This window comes from Beta vulgaris, chromosome 7 (assembly GCF_026745355.1).
Source record: "Beta vulgaris subsp. vulgaris cultivar EL10 chromosome 7, EL10.2, whole genome shotgun sequence".
In the NCBI taxonomy this organism is placed as follows: domain Eukaryota; kingdom Viridiplantae; phylum Streptophyta; class Magnoliopsida; order Caryophyllales; family Amaranthaceae; genus Beta; species Beta vulgaris.
In genome coordinates this window covers 28,585,276-28,606,153 of record NC_079208.1, presented here as the reverse complement: position 1 = coordinate 28,606,153, position 20,878 = coordinate 28,585,276, and the positions used below count along the sequence as shown (strand labels likewise).

At 37.6% G+C, this 20,878-nt stretch overlaps 1 long non-coding RNA gene across 2 annotated transcripts; it reads left to right on the top strand.

Annotated features, from left to right (window-relative positions):
• Positions 1-15,696: 15,696 nt before the first annotated feature.
• On the top strand, positions 15,697-18,941 carry LOC104898969 (uncharacterized). Of its 2 annotated transcripts, none has more exons than XR_790873.4 (3): positions 15,697-16,051; positions 16,143-16,246; positions 16,432-18,941. It is a non-coding gene; the product is annotated as an uncharacterized LOC104898969 (long non-coding RNA). The 2 variants fall into 2 exon arrangements; XR_790872.4 differs by having other exon boundaries at positions 15,700-16,051; positions 16,160-16,246.
• Positions 18,942-20,878: the final 1,937 nt, after the last annotated feature.

Below are 20,878 nucleotides of genomic sequence, written 5' to 3'. Positions count from 1 at the left end.
GCAGGGGGTGTGCAGGGGTAGGCAGGGGTGTGGCTGGGGTGGGCAGGGTGTGCTGGGTGGGGCAGGCTGGGTGTGCAGGGGGTGGGCAGGGGCTGTGGGTGGGAAGAGAAAGGTCTGGGTGGGTGTGCTGGAGTGTGGGCAGGCTGGGTGGGTGTGCAGGGGGTGGGATGGGGTGGGCAGGCTAGGTGTGCAGGCCAGGGACATCATATCTGAATTTTCAAAAAAAAAAAAAAATTTTTAAAACGAAGGGCTGCGCTAATTGAAACACGTGCAACCCTTCTTGCTTGGAAGGGTTGTGCTTGTTAAAAAAGCGCAGCCCTTCATAGTATGAAGGTCTCATAGCTGCAGCCCTTCAATCTTAGAAGGGCTGCGCTTTTCTGGAAAAAGCACAGCCCTTCTAAGCAAGAAGGGTTGCGCTTTTTAGGAAAAAGAACGAAGGGCTGCGCTTTAAAAGCGCAACCCTCCTTAAAAAAAAAGGGCTGCTATTGAAAGGGTTGCTGTCAAAAAGCTCAGCCCTTCCTTATTTTTCCACTAGTGACTCATGGTCCGAAAATTTCAAAAGATGTATAGGAACATGAAGAATGGGAACTTAAAAGGTAAAACTAAAAAGTTTTCCAATAATACTGCTTGTCGTAAATGTGGTAGCACAAATCACTTCATCAAGGTATGTCCACATTGGGAACATGACAAGACCAAAAAAAGGAACAAGAGATGCTTCTCTGAAAGGAACAAGGAAGTTAAGGCACATTTCTCTCAAGCGAACGTTTGAAAGGCAATGATAGCAGCTTGGGGAAATTCATCGACTGAAGAGATAAAGGAGAAACAAAATAAAGAAACTGCAAATCTTTGCCTCATGGCAAACATTGACATAAAGAAGATGAAGAAAATGTTGAGGTAAGCCAGCATATACTTGAATCAGACTTCAATGGAAAAACTAGGACTAAAAAATATGATATTCTTTATGATGCAATTCTTGAATGTAGAGATGTACGTGAAAAACATGAATAAACTGAACAACCTATTAAAGTTTGTAAAGAACATATAAAAAGACTTAAGAAAATGAGAACGAATGTTGAAAGTAGGTTCTTTGACTTGTTTGATAAAACTTAAAATTCAAGGAACTGTGTGAGAGTTTGAAAGATGAAAATTATCTAATCAATTTATAAATTTCATACCTAAAAGAATTTTTCCCTGTTATAACTTCCTTTGATATAAGGGCAACCCCTTTGAAAGGTTACAAATCTGAGATCAAAGAGTTGAATAAAAAAAATTATTTAAAAGGAACAAATCTATAATCTCAAGAAGGAACTTGTTGTTGCAAGAAACGGAGGCAAAGTGATGGTTGTTCCTAAGTGGATCGAGAGACAACAGACTAAAAGAAAATAAGGTCTTAGTTTTGAAAATCACAAGACGAGGAACAAGCCTAAGAAATATGTTGACATACCTAGTGACAACATTTGTATGTATAGTGGAAGGATAGGTCATTACATAACTCAATGTCAACTAAGAACTTGAATGATTGGCAAGAATGGGAAATTAAACAACATGAGATGGGCTAGTAAAAAACAAATGCTAGTCAAGAACATGAACTCGTGAAAAAAGGGGTTCCTACAACTAACAACTAGTTGACTTTTGCAGGTTAGAGTGAGGGGGAACAACACTTGGTTTCTTGATAGTGGATGTTCCAAGCACATGACTGTAGACAAATCTAAATTTCTCTGACTCTCAACCTATGAAGGTGGAAGTGTGACATTTGGTGACAATAAGAAAGATAACATAGTTTTTATGGGTAAGATTGGTAAGTCACCATCACATTCCATTGATAATATTTCTCTAGTTGAAGGTTTAAAGCATAATCTCTTAAGTATTTCCCAATTTTATGATAAAAAAAATGTTGTTAAATTTAACAGAGAAAAATGCTTAATCATTAACATTAACTCTATGAATGTCATCTTAGAAGGAACAAGTAAAGGGAATACATATGTTGTGGATCTTGATCTTGTTCCTAAAAACAACTTGACATGTCTTAGTGTTATTGAATATGATCCACTGTTATGGCACAAGCGTCTAGGACATGCTATCTTTTCATTACTTGACAAACTTCGATCAAAAGATCTTGTTTTGGGATTACCATCTATAAAATTTCATACTGATCATGTTTGTGATGCATTTGCCAAAGGGAAGCATATTAGATCCTCTTTAAAATCTAAAACTGTTCTGAGCACCAAAAAGCCATTAGAATTAATTCACAAGGATTTGTGTGGCCCCATGAGAATTTAATTTATAAGTGGTAAGAGGTATGTGCTAGTTATTGTTGATGACTATTCAAGATACACTTGAGTTATTTTTCTCTCTAGTGAGTATGGGACATATGATGAATTCCTTGTCTTTGCAAAGAGAGTTCAAATTTTGAGTGGTCACAAATTGATGCATATTAGATCAATCCGATCATGGTAAAGAATTTAAAAATTATAAATTTGATGACTTTAGTAGAGACCATGGCCTAGATCATAATTTTTCTGCCCATAGGACACCACCACAAAGTGACGTTGTAGAAAGGAGTATTAGGACTCAAGAGGAAATGGCTAAGACTATGCTAATTGCTAGTGAACTTCCAAGAAACTTTTGGGCAGAGGCTATTAATACTACTTGTCACATAATAAATCATGCCATGATGAGACCTATCATTAACAAACTTCTTATGAGCTTTATTTTGGGAAAAACAAAAACCCCAAGTTTTGCACATTTAAGAACATTTGGTTGTAAATGTTTTGCGCATAGTAATGAGAAAGATAATCTTGGAAAATTTTATTTAAGGAGTGATGAAGCAATTTTTCTAGGGTATTTATCACATAGTAAAGCTTATAGGGTTTACAATAAAAGAACTATGTGTGTGGAAGAAAGTGTATATATAATCTTTGATGAATCTGACCACTTTAATTCAAGCAAGCAAGTTGAGGATTTCGAAATAGGATTGATTCGTTCAAATGAAAAAGATGCAGATTCAATTGAAGAACGAGGATTAAAAGAGGAAAGGAACAAAGAATATGAAAACATTGATAACAATGTTGTTCCTGTTACTCAAGCTAATGAAGATGTTCATGTTCCTACTAAGAACGAAAATGTTAAAGGAACTGATTCAACAATGATTGAAAAAGGAACAATTTAACAAGGTTCCGCATCCTCATGAAACTAAAGAGGAAGAATTTGTTTCTATAAGGGAGTTTCAACCTAAACCCTGGAGAAATAAAAAATCAGATCCAGTGGAACTCATAATAAGTGACATATCTAAAGTTACACAAACTAGATCTTAGTTAAGAAATTTTTGTGCATTTTATGCGTTCCTATGAATGATGGAACCAAGAAATAATGAAGAACCCAAACTGATTCTAATTGGATCACTGCTATGCAAGATGAGTTAAATGAGTTTGAAAGAAACAAGGTATGAGATCTAGTTCCTTCTTCTAAACAACAAAAAGTGACTGGCTTAAAATGAATGTTTAGAAACAAACTAGATGAGTATGGAACTACAGTAAGGAACAAAGCTAGACTTATAATAAAAGGTCATAATCAACAAGAAGGAATTCACTATGAACAAACCTTTTCTATATAAAGGTTTGTGGTTAGTTCATAAAAGAATTTAGAAAGTATAAGAAGTTAGTTTTCTTATCTGAAATGTAGTGAGAAAGGTTGCTAATTGTTGCTATTGCTGTTGAGGTGAATGATTGTGGAATTCAAACTCTTTGAGCGAAAATAATGGATTATTAGAATCAATTTCGGGGCTTGAGCAATATTTGAAGTTTAAGTAAAGGTACACACATGTCCTTCCACTTTCTAAATATCTTATTGATATTTCGATTGATCATATAAATTATATAAGTTGATATGTTTTCATAAGTTAAACTTATGTTGTATTAAGAAAATGTGATTTATGTACTATATGGTTGTGAAATACATGTTATGAGTTTTAAGACAAAAGTAGAACTAAATCGCATGTTAAGTTCTATTAGCTATAAGTTATGTTGTTTTGAGACTCAATAGTATAATTTTGTTTTGTCATATATAAATGAGTTATACGTCGGAGTGTTCACACATGTTTGTCAGTATATATATATATATATATATATATATATATATATATATATATATATATATATATATATAACCCTCTCAAGTTGAGTTTATGAAATACATTCTAGGGAGTAAGTAAGTTGCCATAATTTCAAAGTGCTTAACAAGCTCATGAACTAGACTATGTTTTCACTAAATGAGGCGTATGAGTTCAAGCACATGTAAGCTATAAATGGATTTGACTCTAGAGTGAGATATCAAGGATAATCAATATATATATTAGACAAATTATGAATCTATATTGTGTATGTAAATTATAGATAGATGCTTGTGATGCGATTCATTATGACTAAAAGATTAGTCTTTAAAAGGAAGGAGTTTCCGATATAAATTTTGAGGATTTGTATCTTCCAGTTTTCGGGGAGTAAGAGTTTCGAAGTTCATAAACTAATTATCGTGTTATATGTTTGTGAGGGGAAGAAATCCATATTATGATTAAATTATATTCTTTAGAAGCACCTTTAGATATTCTTTGGAAGGAACTTTTGTATACGCTAGGAATATATGATACTATTGGAGCTAGCAATAAATCATTTGGGATATTAGGTTTAGTATGCATCTATAAAGTTATAATAAGCTTTATGAATGTGTTTTGGGAAGAAAGAGAACTTCAAACTAAAAGATATATCACATTATTCAGAGGTAGTTTGTGGAGAATTCCGAATCCCTGAAAATGGGTTTTGTAAGATAGGAAATATATGTTGAAGATGTTTGTGAGTTTTGATGGATTGCTAAATAGGATTAAATGGAAAGCTTATTCTTCGTAAAGAGCATTTGTGTCTTAGATATAAAGTTTACATAAAATAGAAACTCTAATTTGGAGTTATGATCTTTTGGTAAACAATGTTTTGTTTTGAATAATCCTTTATAGGATTGAAGCATAGTTTCTTTAAAATCCATATTTGAAAGGGATTTAGCCAAAGAATTTTTATAAAAGGCTGATTTGTACCAAGTTACTAGAAACTCAATTATATTATGCAAGCAATTTAATTTGGGTATATTTAATACCCGAAAGTGATTTTGTTATGATGATTTGAGATTTACGAATCTGGGTTTTTGAAAATAAGAAATTATGTATTTTGATTCTGTTTTTATGAGGGGAAGAAGCTGCTAAAGCAGTGACGAACAACATTCGTAGAGCGAGTATTGCTCATTATGTGTTAGAGCGGGTATTGCTCTGGAGCGGGTATTGCTCCATTGTGTGTGGGGGTCATGACCTAAAAGTCTTGCAAGCTATACAAAATGGAAGAGGGAGACGTCCCTTGTATAAAGCTTAGAGAATTCGCCTGAAAGGCAACTCTATTCGTGTTCTCTTCCCCAGTATAATATGATTTCTGAAAGAAAATTGAATATGTATTTGAGTATTCGAGTGGTTTCGTGGAAAGTTATTTCAAACTTTAATTTCTGAAATGATGTTTTACTCACTCAAGTTATGGATTTCATGCGCCGATTATGGAAATGATTTACCAAGAAACTTGTTAGGAATTTATGCACGAGTTAACTACGATATACATATGGATTAGATGTGTTTGTGTATGATCCACAGAAGGGGGAGATATTTATTGAGATAAAGTATGTTAGAGTTGACTTCGGAAGATTGTATTAGTTCTATATAAGTAACATTACAAATTGTATTCAAATATTTGTTATATAATTCTTTATTTATGGCTTCGCTGTATCTTGATTTTAAATGTCTCGTAAGATCTTGATTACAATTGTTCGTAAGATAAATTTAAATCTGTAAATACGTTTTAAGCCACTGAAAAGATGTTCTGGTTGGACAGTGTGTACTCAGTTTTCCTGATTTTGTTTTTGGAACCTGTCCTGATGGGGGCAGAGTTCATTATTAGTGACCTTGCAGGTTCGTGTGTGTGAAGCTCGGAATGGAGTAAAAGGAAAAGAATTTAGGTATCAAGGTGATAATTAGATGTAATGGTTCAAAGGTTGTATTTAGGATTATATATCCTTATTTGTGAATAAATTATTATATTGCTTTAGAAGTCGAGCAAGGTATTATGTAATATGTTGTTTGGTTATTGAAGATGATTGTTGTGGGCCCTGACCCACAGGTTCAGGATCGTTCTACAAGTGATGTTTCTGCTGCAAGTGAATATAATTCGAGGTTATTAAGCGTTAATTATAATTAGTGTATCTTAAGTGTGTTTAGCTAGCAGCTCGGAAGTGCGGGATGTTACATAAACACTCCTTTGCGACCTATTGTGCATCAATGGAAAATATTACCCGGAAAAGAGGGGGTAAGAGAATCATTTTTCCATGTGACGAAGAGAATGTAGAATTTAGTCTTGAGGAAAATGATGATGAAAATGCAGAGTTAGAGATGGATAACAGAATCAAGGATCCAGGGGGTACCAATCCATACTTATCATGATCTATACATGCACTTGGAATGTAAGGGGTCTTAACGATCCTTGTAAAATAAAGGAAGTCAAGTCTTTTATTGATAGTAATAAGTTTACTATGTTTGATTTGACTGAAACTAGAGTGAAGATGACTAATAAAGATAAGGTGCAAAGGAAGTTTGGTAGATTGTGGACTTGGAGTGACAACTATTTACATCATCCTAGGGGGAGGATATGGTATTCTTGGAAACAAAGCCTTGTGCATGTGTAGATTTTGTCTTCTTTAGATCAGTTTATTCATAGTGTGGTTACTGACAAAAACACTCAACAACAATACAATTTCACTGCAGCATATGGGCTCCATACCATTTGCATAAGAAGGCCATTATGGTCATCTCTTTATCAGCTGAGCAATGTGGTTACCAAGGAGTGGGTGATTATGGGAGATTTCAATTCTGTTTTAGAGAGTTCAGATAGAATCAATGGTCTTCCTATTACCAATGTTGAGACTCAGGACTTTAGAGAGTTGCTTGACTCCACTGATTTAACTGAAGTGAGAGGTATTGGGGATTTTTATACTTGGTCCAACAAAGACAAGGGAATGATCGAATTTTTAGAAAGATTGATAGATGTATTTGCAATCGAAAATGGTATAATCAGCATACTAATACTATAGTAGAGATCAAGAATCAATCTATCTCTGATCACAACCCTTTGATGATCTATTCCAATCAAAGTGCTCGGGGTGGAGGCAGACATTTTCGGTTCTTTAATCACTTAATCAACCATCCTGATTTTCAGGAGAAGGTTAATGCTGCTTGGAAACAAAGAGGCTTACCTAGAACTCTCTCTAACATATGGAATAATCTGAAGAATATGAAAGTAGTTCTCAAAACACTACAAATCAGTGAGTTTGCTTCTATCAATGATCACATCAATAATGCAAGAGAGGAACTGGATCAGATTCAATCTCAGATTCATTTTGATCGCTTCAATGTGGCTTTGCATAACCAAGAACAACAAACCATTTATTCACTTAGAAAATGGCTTGCAATTGAAGAAAATGTGTTTAGACAGAAGTCCAGGATTCAGTGGTTAAAGCTTGGAGACTCAAATACAAAGGTCTTCTATGCTGCTATGAAAGAGAAACAAGTCAGAAACTATGTTGATGTTTTGTATAATGTTGATGGAAGTAAACTTACAAATCCTACTGACATTCAAGAGGAATTCATGATCTTCTACAGTAAGTTAATGGGAAGTTGTCTGATCAGCTTCAAGGGGTTGATCTAACAGTTATCAGAAAGGGTCCTACTCTAAGTAAAAATGCTAGGAGGGCTCTTACCAATCCTATCAATGAGATTAATCAAGCCATGTCTAGCATTGATGGAGACAAATCTCCTGGGTTAGATGGTTTCAATGTTGTCTTCTTCAAAAACATGTGGCCTGTCATTAAATATGATATATATGCTGCTATTCTTGACTTCTTCCAGACTGGTCATCTCAGTCCTCAGGTTAATATTGCTTCCATCACTTTGATCCCTAAAATACCAAATCCAACTTATGCTAGTGATTTTAGACCTATAGCTTGTTGAACTATAATTTATAAAATCATAGCTAAGATACTTACTCATAGGATGCAAGATGTAATTGGGGAAGTTATTAACACTGCTCAAGCTGATTTATTCCTAAAAGACATATAACTGACAATATATTGCTAGCCAGTGATCTTATTAAGGGATACACCAGGAAAAATATCTCTCCTAGATGCACAATTAAAATAGATCTCAAAAAAGCTTATGACTCCATAGAATGGCGTTTTTTATAGACTATTCTAATTGAATTGGGATTTCCTGCCATCTTTATAACCTGGATCATGTCTTGTGTTACTATTGTGTCTTATTCAATCTTGATTAATAGGAAACCTTGCAAACCTTTTTTTTTTTTTTCTAAGAAAGGTCTTAGGTAAGGAGACCCTATCTCCCCTTTCTTATTTGCAATTGGCATGTAATATCTTTCCAGATGCCTTAGTGCTCTTCAGTTGAATCCTAGCTTCAAATATCATCCTAGATGTGCTAGATTTCATATCACACATATGATGTTTGTTGATGATCTTTTAATGTTCTGTAAAGCTGATACTTCTTCTGGCTTGGAAGCTAATCTTCACAAAAGTAACCTCTATCTGGGAGGGGTTACTTCTCACATTAGTAGTGATACTCAATTAGCTACTCAGATTCCTCTTGGTGATTTTCCATTCAGATACCTTGGAGTTCCTCTTTCCAGAAAAAAGCTCTCTTATATTGCATGTAAGCCTTTAACTGAGAAAATAATGGCTAGAACAAGAACCTGGAGTGCAAAAAATTTATCATACGCAGGCAGAGCTCAACTTGTTAAAAATGTTCTCCTAAGTATGCAAGTCTTTTGGTGTCATATTTTTACTCTGCCCAAAAAGATTATTAAGGAGATCCAAAGTCTTTGCAGGATTTACCTTTGGACAGGTAATGATTTACCTACTCAAAAAGCTTTAGTCTCTTGGGAACAACTTTGCTTTCCCAAAATTGGAGGAGGTTTGAATTTTATTAACCTGGAACATTGGAACAAAGCTGCTATCTCTAAGCAGTTCTGGGCCATTGCTATTGTTTGGGCCCAAAAATATGGCGAGCCCAATAACATGTGACAAGATAAAAATACCCTCACCGGGAATTAAGCTTGACATATATAATAGCCTATAGCCTTGCTAGGCTCAAAATCACTGAAGGGACGAAAATACCCCTGTTGGCAATATAAATTACAGTTTGCAAATGGAACAACTCTCTATAAATAGGGAACGTATCCCCATAACTCAGGGATCAAATCTCTATCACTGGAGAACTTCTCTCACTACTTTCTCCCTCCACAAAGTTATTTACTGACTTGAGCGTCGGAGGGGCGTTCCCGGGGAACCCCCCGGGGTAGGTTTCCTTGTTTTGCAGGACTATAGCCGACCACACGAGGCCTGGTCGAAATGGACATGGGCACAGCTCGAGACGACTCCCCAAATATCATATTATAAGTTTTTACCCGAAACAGGTTGGCGCCGTCTGTGGGGATCGTCAAACAAAAGGTCAAAACTACCTGAGTGTGCTCACGTCGTTCAAAAAAGACCAAAGTCGACTACTCTATCAAGTCAGCCAACATGGAAAAATGTAGTTCGAAGAGGTCCTCTGATGAAAGCCTTCGAACACTCATAGAGGTTATTCATCTCCAATATAGTTCGTAAAGGTCCCCACATCAAGCCTTCGAACGCTCATGGACATCCATCCCCATCATAGTTCGTAGAGGTCCTCTCATACAACCTCCGAACATTCATGCAAGTTCGAGATGGCCTCGCTCGAGTCGAGTAAGGACCTCCAATATGACAGCTCCTCGACCCCTAGGCCATCAGCTCCTCGTTAAGGTCAAGAACCATATATTCATCTTACTCGAAAAAATATATTCAAAGTACAAAAGCTCTTCCAACAAGGCAATTAGACACTCCTCGAAGTCATAGGGCTTGTTAGCTCCATGTCGAGGTTGAGGAAGTTCACCTAATCATAGCAACTGCTCTGAAATGCCCCTTGAGATACATGGGGCTCATTGGTCCCTGAGATATCTCGAGCAAGGTCGAAGATTCCCCTCGAGGTACTCAATCGCTCCCTTGGTCGAGCTACTTATTCGCTCCCTTGGTTGAGCTCCTGAATCGCTCCCTTGGTCGAGCTACTTATTCGCTCCCTTGGTTGAGCTCCTTATTCGCTCCCTTGGTTGAGCTACTTACTCGCTCCCTTGGTTGAGCTCCTGATTCGCTCCCTTGGTCGAGCTACTCACTCGCTCCCTTGGTTGAGCTACTTACTCGCTCCCTTGGTTGAGCTACTTATTCGCTCCCTTGGTCGAGCTACTCACTCGCTCCCTTGGTTGAGCTACTTATTCGCTCCCTTGGTCGAGCTACTCAATCGCTCCCTTGGTCGAGCTACTTATTCGCTCCCTTGGTTGAGCTCCTGAATCGCTCCCTTGGTCGAGCTACTGACTCACTCCCTTGGTCGAGCTACTGACTCGCTCCCTTGGTCGAGCTACAATTATTCCCTCCCTTGGTCGAGCTACTTATTCGCTCCCTTGGTTGAGCTCCTTATTCGCTCCCTTGATTGAGCTACTGACTTGCTCCATTGGTTGAGCTACTGACTCGCTCCCTTGGGTGAGCTCCTTATTTGCTCCTTTGGTTGAGCTCATTATTCGCTCCCTTGGTTGAGCTCATTATTCGCTCCCTTGGTTGAGCTACTTACTCGCTCCCTTGGTTGAGCTACTCGATCAATCGCTCCCTTGGTCGAACTACTTACTGCGCCACTAAGAAAACCTCTCCTCGGCGGAGCTCTAACTCCATGGGTAAAATACGCCCAGATGGAGGCCAAAGACCTACTCTTAGGCACCTCACCCCGATCGAGTGGGGGATATCTCGGTCTACATAATCGCCGAGATGGCGTCCGTCAAGTGCTACGGCGCCATACCCCTCGAGTGAACCAGGGACGCCTGGGTAACCTCGAGCGAGGCCACTTCCCCGAGTCATTTCGAGGCCCATCGGCCCCAAATAACCTCGAGGGAAGATTCAGAACTCCTTCAAGTTATCCAAAAACCGGTCGATAACTTCGAACGAAGTCTCTGGAAAAACCCCTCGAGTTGCCTGGGGCTCATTGGCCCCCTAGCGACCTCGAGCGAGGTATCTCATACCCCTCGAGTTGCCTGGGGCTCATTGGCGCCTGAGCAACCTCGAGCGAGGTATCTCATACCCCTCGAGTTGCCCGGGGCTCATTGGCCCCCGGGCGACCTCGAGCGAGGTATCTCATACCCCTCGAGTTGCCTGGGGCTCATTGGCCCCCGGCGACCTCGAGCGAGGTATCTCATACCCCTCGAGTTGCCTAGGGCTCATTGGCCCCCGGGCGACCTCGAGCGAGGTATCTCATACCCCTCGAGTTTCCTGGGGCTCATTGGCCCCCGGGCGACCTCGAGCGAGGTATCTCATACCCCTCGAGTTGCCTGGGGCTCATTGGCCCCCGGGCGACCTCGAGCGAGGTATCTCATACGCCTCGAGTTGCCTGGGGTTCATTGGCCCCCGGGCGATCTCGAGCGAGGTATCTCATACCCCTCGAGTTGCCTTGGGCTCATTGGCCCCCGGGCAACCTCGAGCGAGGTATCTCATACCCCTCGAGTTTCCTGGGGCTCATTGGCCCCCGGGCGACCTCGAGCGAGGTATCTCATACCCCTCGAGTTGCTTGGGGCTCATTGGCCCCCGGGCGACCTCGAGCGAGGTATCTCATATCCCTCGAGTTGCCTGGGGATCATTGGCCCCCGGGCGACCTCGAGCGAGGTATCTCATACCCCTCGAGTTGCCTGGGGTTCATTGGCCCCTGAGCAACCTCGAGCGAGGTATCTCATACCCCTCGAGTTGCCTGGGGCTCATTGGGCCCTGAGCGACCTCGAGCTACTCATTTTCTCCCTCGGTCGAGCTACTTACTCGCTCCCTTGGTCGAGCTACTCATATCACTCCCTTGGTCGAGCTACTCACCCCTCTCTCATGGTCGAGTTACTCACTACTTCCTCCCGCTCGAGCTAACTGGTTTCATGTTCACAAATATCACTCGGCTCGTGATCGAGCTCACTTTTTTCACCTAGTGATCTTTCAAGCTCGAGCGCATACCTTCGTTTACTTCGAGCTCACTATCCCCTCCCGCTATGTGGTCGTGTTTAAAAATTCTCGAAGCTGCTCATTTGGATGCGAGCTACACTTTCTCATCTTAATCGATGACATGGAAAATAAGCTGACATTATTCATGCTTAACACTACAGAAAGCCCTGGAGCTCTTGCTCAAATCTTCCAAAATCATGATTGGCGAGTCCCTCGAGACCTCAAAACTCTCGCTCGACCTACCACCCCCCTATGGTTCTTGTTCGAGTTCTTTCAGGACCAACCCTTTATCATTCCTCGAGCCTCTGCAATACTATAATTTCATACAAGTTTCTCGAGCATTGGATGATGTCCCCCAACTTTTCAGTTTGTGTTAAATGAGTTGGCACCGACCCGGCTCGCCTCGTCGAAGTGTAGCTACTGATCACTAGTAGAATAATTGCTATTTGCTGCGGTGGTATTGCTGCGGTTTAACCTATACGCAGCAATATAACACGCAAAAAGAAAAGAAAAATAGAAAATGACAATATTGCTGCGGTTCCCGCCCAAAACCGCAGCAATATGGTTTCAACACAAATTTTACGAAATTTATTGACTATTTGACCAAATATATTGTTGCGGTTTCTGGAAAAAAAACCGCAGCAATATATTAAAATATTATTAAAAAATAATATTTTGATATATTGCTGCGGTTATGGATGAAAACCGCAGCAATATCTAAAAAAAATTTATATAAAACGCAAGCCCGTTAGGGTTGTTTTGTTTTTTCACATTCTCCTACTCACACGCCGTTTCACATTCACGTTTAGCCCTCTCTCCTCTCTCCTCTCACCTCTCACCTCTCACGTTTAACCACGGCCGGCGACCACCCGTCTTCTACCACGCACGACATTCGTCTTCGCAATATTCTCTGAAACCGTCGAGTACTCTCACTCCTCGAAATACCGCCGGCGTAGCGTTTCGTCGACGAAATGGGTTAAAACCAAATCTGCAACGAACATCATAGATCGAAAAAAATCATCAAAGCATCACCAACACATCAATTTCATGTATTGTTTTTTATTTTCTTTTGTTAGATCTAATTTGTTTATGAGTTTCCTTTTTACGTTTCATTTTTGTTCTTAGTTCTGTTTTCATTTTATTTTTTTTATGCGATTTCTTCGTCGGGTGGTCTTTTTCGTTGGTCGAGTGGTTCTCGTTCCTCGTCGGTCTTCTTCGTCGGTGTTCTTGGCTCTTTGCTCCGGTCTTCTTCGTCGGTGTTCTTGGCTCGTGGCTCACAAAATCACAATAACTACTGCTATGTTGTTCAGTTTCTTAATTTAGTGTAGTTTTAGGATTTTTTTTTATTTTTAGTTTCTCATTGTTTTATACAGTATGTTCTTGGCTTGTGGCTCACAAAATCACAATAACTACTCTAATGAGGTTCATGTTATTTTACCCTAAGTTCATTTTACTTTTTGATAATTTGTATTATTTATTCATGTTAAAAACCGCAGCAATATATTATTTACCTATTGGTTCCCCCTTAATTGCTGCGCGGCCAAAACCGCCGCAATAGGGCACTTTTTGACGATGCTTACCTTGCTCAAGGAAAATGAAGTATAGTGCTCGAAGGTGCATGAAGGCTTTGGTTAGCTCGAAGAAGGTCAAAAATATTCAAAAGGATGGAAGTTGGCGCCTAAATGCCACTTTCGAAAGTTTTAATGCCACTAATATTTAGCATGGAAAAATGCAAGTCAACCATATAATTTAATGCTTGGTGGTCGTTTTACAGAAGCTACCAAGTTGCATTAAGCATACAAGTAGATACATGGCAGCGTGCGGTTGGTCCACTTGTATATATATATACATACATATTGTATACTTGGCCCATAAGGTGGAAAATTATTTTTGGATATAATAATCTTCAGAGTTCCGCTCAACACACGATCTACAAAGGTCTCCTATCGCATATCGAGCGTGGGGCTAATGTTTGGGCCCAAAAATATGGCGAGCCCAATAACATGTGACAAGATAAAAATACCCTCACCGGGAATTAAGCCTGACATATATAATAGCCTATAGCCTTGCTAGGCTCAAAATCACTGAAGGGACGAAAATACCCCTGTTGGCAATATAAATTACAGTTTGCAAATGGAACAACTCTCTATAAATAGGGAACGTATCCCCATAACTCAGGGATCAAATCTCTATCACTGGAGAACTTCTCTCACTACTTTCTCCCTCCACAAAGTTATTTACTGACTTGAGTGTCGGAGGGGCGTTTCCGGGGCACCCCGGGGGTAGGTTTCCTTGTTTTGCAGGACTATAGCCGACCAAACGAGGCCTGGTCGAAATGGACATGGGCACAGCTCGAGACGACTCCCCAAATATCATATTATAAGTTTTTACCCGAAACAGCTATGAAGCAGGACAAACTCTGGATAAAATGGGTGCACCCTTATTATATTAAATAGTCCAACATTTGGAGAATGCCTATACCTTAGACTAGGGCATGGGCTTTGAAGAAGATTATGAGCACCAGAGAGGTCTTTGATCAGGGAAATAGACTTCAAGATTGTGGGTGAGAAATTCTCCATCAGGAAGTGTTATACTAGTCTGAATGGTAATGTCATCCGAGTCAGTTGGAAGAGAATAGTATGCAATAATAGAGCTTCACCAAATAGCATCTTTATTACTTGGCTTGCTATCCTCAACAGACTTGCTACTAAGGTCAGATTAGCCTCTTGGCAGATTGTTAATGATATCAGTTGTCCTATGTGTCAAGAGGAGGATGAAGACATCAATCACTTATTCTTCAAATGTAGATACTCTATAGCAATTTGGCAACAATGCTTGCAGATCCTTAAAATTTTTCGACCTATTGCCCCTTTTTTTGGATGAAATCAACATTGCAGCTCCAATGTAGAAGAAGGCACAAAAAAGCAAAGGTTATGGCATGATGTTTATCGAAGCTGTTTATCACTTGTGGATCCAAAGAAATCAGAAGGTCTTCGAGAACAAACTTATTGATCCTGATCAAGTAGTTGACAACATTTTCTTTAATGTAGCATGTAGATGTTATGAGGATTCGAGACAGCTTTTGTATAGATTGCTCAGTTTTTCTCTTGTTCTGTAGCTCTGGCACATTTTGTTTTAGTGCATAACTTGACTTGGTTGTTCTAGTGTTTGCTAGGAAAGCACATGAAGAGTCTATTGTTTTAACCCTTCCTAGAAGGTGGGTTAAAATAGATACTGATGTTTATACTCCTATTGCTAGTTACTTTGGTGTTTGTAATCTCTTTTTTTTTTTGGTTATCAATAATAATTTTGAATTTCCAAAAAAAAATTACTATATTACTAATTATTAATTTTTTTAAAAATAACACACACAATTGTGACCCACTAAAACCCTAAATAAACTACTCTTTACTTAAAAGAATACATAGATCAATAACATGCACCGTCCAATTGTAGCCTCGCAAGTACATCCGACGACTATTATCTTCCCCCATATATTTTCCTTTGCAATATTGCGCCAAGAATAAAACCCGAGAGAAAATGTTTTTGACTCAAACTGAAAAGAACTAACATTATTAAGATGATTAATGATTAAAAGAGAGTACTATCTTTCATCTCCACCCATATATATTTTTTCATTCAACTGTTCTCAACAATTTCCCTCTTTCTCTCTCTGAAAATCGAACAAACCCTAACAATCCTCTATCTCACACGCCTTCCTCATCTCCTCTCCCTCATGTGAAATAAACATTCATCATGTTCCATTTTCAATCCCGACGATGGAGCAAATGCAAACTTTTTTCGGTGTTAATGTCGAACTCAGCATCGGTGCTCTAATTACAACAATGTTCGCTATAATCTACGTCTGCAGGTTTGATTCTTCGCTCTTTATGAAATTTTGTCAAACCGATCGATTTTGCTTCATTTAGATCTGTAATTGACTGATTTCGTTGGTTTGATAGTGTTTTATTTGTTTTAGAGGTGTTGAAGCCGAGGGTTGAACCCGAAAAAGTTATGGGTTGTCATATGGATGTAGTTACCGCTAATCTTAATTCCTAGTAACTGGGTATCAATTTCTTCTCTAAACTTTTGTTGGTTTTTTTTTTTTTGGTGAAGTTCAATTTTTTTTTTCTTTTGGTGATTTTATTTTCGTGTTGAATTAGGGTGTTGATGTTTTATTGTGTTTTCCTAAATTTGTTGAAGATTTTGTTTCCTATATTTTTTTTTACAATTAGTAACCTTCAATTGTAGAAAAGTCGCTGCCACTGAGCTCCATTGCTGCTATTCCACCCTGAAGCCTTAGATGATGGACACAGCGATATAGGCAACGACTGACTCACCTTCTCATCCTGACAAGAGGGGTGGACTGACTTTCTGAATTTTATTATGGGTATTGTGACCCTTGTTGATCCTTCCATATCTTTCTCTTCATCTTTCGTGACAACTTTTTTTTGTTAGAAGTTTTCCTTCCTTTCATCTTTCTCATTAAAATTTAAAAGAATTGTGGAGATGCACCTTGTGGGCCGAGTCAGGTTTTGCTATCTTCTGAGCTATTGAAGACAACATGTAGTTTTTATTTGCTCTGATATCATTTATGAAATTTCTGATTCTGGTGGAATTTTAGCTTTAAGTTGATGTGTAACTTTTATAGCAAAGTCGATAAAAAAATTTCATACTTTTACTGTAAGATCTCCTCTAAATTGTTAGGGTGGTTTAGTGAGTACATTAGTCCTTCAGTATCTCAGTTCTGCACATCCTTGCTTTTTTTAGTCTTGGCTTTAAGTTGATGTTCTTCAGCATTGATTCTTGTTTCTATTTGTTCACAACGAAATTGAGTTATGTATGTTGAAATTTGGTGTGTAAAACAACCAATATTTAGCATGTCAGTATAGAGGTTCAAATGTTTAGAAAGTTAATTGTTCAAGGACAGATAGGTGTAACAAATGTGTTATATCAAGCATGATCCTTAATTTGTTGGGAATCTGAAGCAATAGAAGAATATCTATAATTATATTATTGCTGACTTTTTATATCTCTTTTAAACTCACTTAGTTTGCTTTTAAATCTCCCTCCTTAGTCGAGGAATGAACTGGGTGTTTTGTTTACTCAATTTTGTCTCGAGGGTATGAGTAAGCTATGGTATAAGGGTTAACATGATTGGCTGGCTCTTCTAAAGCCTGCTTCTGGCTACATTGTGTTATTTGCTTTCTCCTATTAGCCTTTTTTTAGCCTTCGCTACTGTCTTTCCTAAACAATCATATGTTGTTGCGGTTCTTATCTTATCAACCTAGTATGTAATTTTCTCGTCGTATACAGTTGAGGAGCTCAAGAATTGGAAAATGATCATTATGGTCCAACTGTAGACTCACTGCTAGCTGAGAAAAATTTCAGGCCTAGATGGGTAGATAAATTGTTTTGTTGTAGCATATTTTGCAGCTTGTGTGTTTATCTTTTTAATGTTTTATAGTTTATAGTACTCTGGTGGAGTTACAACTAAATTTTCTCAAAATAAGCTTGATGAGCTCAGAGACTTGTGGATCAAATATGTGGATGAATGTAAACAAGTGGATGAAGAAGAATCGTAAGATAATGAGCATTTTAATTAGGATCTGTGTATTTTCTTTTTGAGCGGGATTAGGGAGGTGCTTCTATTTTGGTGCACATGAATTGGAAGAAATAAGCCTAGGTGCTCTTTTTTTTTTTTTTTTTTATAACTTAGTTGAATTTTTGGAATGTTTCTAATATTATATTGATATGCATGTGATTTTGTAGTGAATGATATTGAATGAATGAGAAAGTATTCCAATTTTAAAGTCATCTGAATTATCTCAATACAAGTGTCTAGATGTTCTATATATATGTAGATTACTTGTAGATTATGAAAGACACGAATGAAGCAGGTGAAACGGATTGGAGGAGCGTATAATAATATTGAAATATTTGTCGTTTCTTTTTTCTTTTTAAATAAGGTTAAAGAGACCACCTTTTCCTTTCAGGTGGTGTTTTTAGGAATGATTAAAAGGACCACCTACATATTAAAAATGATTTCTTTGTAAGATAAAAAAGACCACCTATCTGTAAAATATGGCACCTTATCTTTTTTTTCCCTATTTAAATTCATAAATAACCACTTATATTAAGGAATTCCTCTCTTTTATCAAATTAAAAAACCACCCGCAATAAGTGGTTATTTATCCTGACAGACCTATGAGCTGAAGACAACCTCTCATGTGGTCTCTAAATTAGATTTTAGGGGTCTCCTTAGGCTTTTTGTAGTAGTGACACTGCAGTTGCTCCAACTACACCACCTACTGACTTTGGTTCTAAGGGAAAGGAACAGGTTCCTACGGATGATTTTGGTTGGGTAAATGAAGTGTGTCTCCCTGCTCAAAATATGATCAAATTCTACAATCACCTTCACCGGACTTTGGATGATAAAACGGATAAGATGATGGGTTTAATGAAAGTCCTTAGTGATACAGTAATAGAACAAGAAAAGAATATGGAGATGATGGCCCAAGAAATCAACACTTTGAAGAAGCAACTTGGTGGGAATCATGAGGAGGTTATGAAGAAGTTATAGGTGGTACTTTGAAGATGAAGTAATAGAGGAACACAACTTCCTTTACCTTCCTAAAGTCTAGTTCATGTTTCTTATAAAGGAACTTGAACTCTTAGCTTTTGTTTCTTTTATTTTCTTCATTTTTACCCTTTGACTTCTGGAACAAGTGCTATATATATAAAAAAAATGACTTTTGCTATACTTGTTTCGTTTGTGATTTGATTGCATAATATCTGACTTGAAATGGCTAGTATTATTTGATTGATGTTTAAGCAAAACACTTTGAACTTTCTAACTTAACTATTTTTTGGTGCTTGTTAATGGTCTAAAGGTCTTGTAAATATTTGTCTTCCCAAAATCACCAAGAGTTTGATCTTTTTGAAGATGACAAAGGGGGAAAAAGATACTAGGAACAAACTAAGTTGCAAATTTTGTAAAAATGAAAAATGAAAATCCTTAATCTGCCTTATTAACCATTGTAAAATATTATTTTATTTATGTCTTTCATCCTTAAGTTATTTGTTATTTTATTTTCCTTAGTTTGTAACTTTGCTATCATCATCAAAAGGGGGGAATTGCTGAGCCCTAGTTTTGATGATGACAAAGTAACAAAGATAAAACTAAGTATTGAACTAACAATTTGTTAAGTGAATGAATTTTCAAGGTATCAATGTAAAGGATCAAAGAAAATACTAAGTCAAAGAAGAAATGAAATTGGATTTTGAAGACCAAGTGAAGATGCTCAAAGAATTGGTACTAGAGAAGCATTGGAGCAAGAAGGCCAAACCGAGACTTTTTGTTTCTAGTTCCAATGTAAAGGAAAGAGTAAGAATGGTAAGGAACAATGACAATTTAGAATAAGAATGAGCGTCTGTTCCTTTATAAGGAGCAGATGAACTGACACTGTCATATTAAGTTAAAGGTAGTAACTATTGAAAGGAACTTAGACATAGGGTGAAGTAGTACAACGGTAAATAACGTCGCTTGAGTGATTTATGCCTAGATTTTAGAAAACCATTTTAACTAAGTAAAAATCTGATTTTAAGAAAAAGATTTTATTTTTATAAGACAATAAATATCCTTTCCGGTTTTTATGGAAAATATTTTAAAGATAATATTTTTGGTAAAAGGATTTTATTTTTGTTTTATTAATTAAAAATAGTTTTTAATTAAATCAAATTTTTTAATTTACTACCTAAGTGGTTGCTAAATTGAAGGAAGTAGTAAAAGATCTATAACCAACATTTAAGACAGATCATGGAGATCATGGGTTTCAAAGAGGAACATGTTCCTCTAGTGAAGGAACATCATGGGAATTAAAATGTTTTAACTACTAACGCATGATTTTGTCCCACATTCTAAGTTATCACCGCTATAAATACTAATGTTAATTAAGTTCCGATTTGTGTCTAAACAAGTGATTTAGTGAGTTTAACTAAGTAAATTGTCAGTGCCTTCATTCTCTCATAAAAGTCATTTGTTCTTTGCCTTCTTACTCTATTCCACTAAGCTATTATTTATCATTGTAATTTTGGTTTTGGGGTAAGGGGACTTTGAGTGAAATTCTGTAAGAGGAACAACTGTTAAGGGAACAATTGTTTAGGAACTTGAGTTTAGGAACTCAAGGTGTGGCTCGCGAGTATAATTAAGTTGTAAAAAAGTTGTTTGGCCTAACTAGAGAAAATGCTGAGTTTAAAATCCCTAGTGGCCAAGGTTGTTTCTTCTTGTTGGGCCCAAGATGTTTTTCCTCGTAACAATTCCTGGTGTGTTCCTTTTGCTTGTTTCTTTGTTTCAGTTTTATAATTCCGCAAAAGGTTACGTTTATTTCTATAAATAGAATTTACCTCCCCTCCCCCTCTTGTATTGTTCCTATTCAAATAACCTAGGATTCTGAAGTCATTAAAATTTCAAATTCATTATAACTACATTATACTAGAATTCACTTGCATTGCATAGTCCATCGTTCATATAACTCATACCTAATTAAAATTATAGGAACTTTGGAGTCTCATAGAATCCATATTCTCCATTTCATCTTATGCATTCCGCATTTAGTAGTCCCGAACTACAAGCGAACTGATTTTCTCTTTTGGGATATGTAGGCATCCTTTACCGTTCGAACACATAGATTGAGTG